The sequence below is a fragment of the Elephantulus edwardii genome, unplaced genomic scaffold (genome assembly GCF_000299155.1).
Source record: "Elephantulus edwardii isolate Elephantulus edwardi_28Jun2011 unplaced genomic scaffold, EleEdw1.0 scaffold00048, whole genome shotgun sequence".
Classification (NCBI taxonomy): Eukaryota; Metazoa; Chordata; class Mammalia; order Macroscelidea; family Macroscelididae; genus Elephantulus; species Elephantulus edwardii.
Genome location: NW_006399798.1, coordinates 2,345,857 through 2,346,541, shown reverse-complemented (window position 1 = coordinate 2,346,541; position 685 = coordinate 2,345,857). Strand labels below are relative to the sequence as shown.

General features: G+C 49.5%; 1 protein-coding gene across 1 annotated transcript in view; it reads left to right on the top strand.

Moving 5' to 3' along the window:
• The window catches only part of GAA (glucosidase, alpha; acid), a 16,848-nt gene that overhangs the window by 7,681 nt on the left and 8,482 nt on the right, over nucleotides 1-685 (top strand). The window lies entirely within an intron of this gene.

Genomic DNA, 685 nt, shown 5'->3' with positions numbered 1-685 from the left:
TGTGCAGGTGTGCTGTGTTTATACAGGTGTCGTGCTGTGTGTGTACAGATGTGTTATATGTGCAGGTGTGCTGTGTTTATACAGGTGTTGTGCTGTGTGTGTACAGATGTGTTATATGTGCAGGTGTACTGTGTGTGCAGGTGTATCGTGTGTGTACAGGTGTGCTGAGTGTATGTAGATGTGTGTACAAGTATGTGGTGTGTTCAGGTGTGCTGTGTGTATAGGTATGCTGTGTGTTTACAGTTGTGTGTGAAGGTGTGCTGTGTGTATACAAGTATGTTGTATATGTACCGGTGTGCTGTGTGCACAGGTGTGCTGTGTGTGTACAGGTGTGTTGTGTATGGAGGTGTGCTGTGTATGGAGGTGTGCTCTGTGTGTGTACAGGTGTGCTGTGTATGCTTGTGTGCTGTGTGTGCAGGTGTGCTGTGTGTATACAGGTGTGCTGTGTGTACAGGTGTGCTGTGTGTGTACAGGTATGCTGTGTGTGTACAGGTGTGCTGTGTGTGTACAGGTGTGCTGTGTGTGTGCAGGTGTGCTGTGTACAGGTGTGCTCTGTGTGTGCAGGTGTGCTGTGTGTGTACAGGTGTGCTGTGTGTGTACAGGTGTGCTGTGTGTGTGCAGGTGTGCTGTGTGTGTGCAGGTGTGCTGTGTGTGTACAGGTGTGCTGTGTACAGGTGTGCTGTGT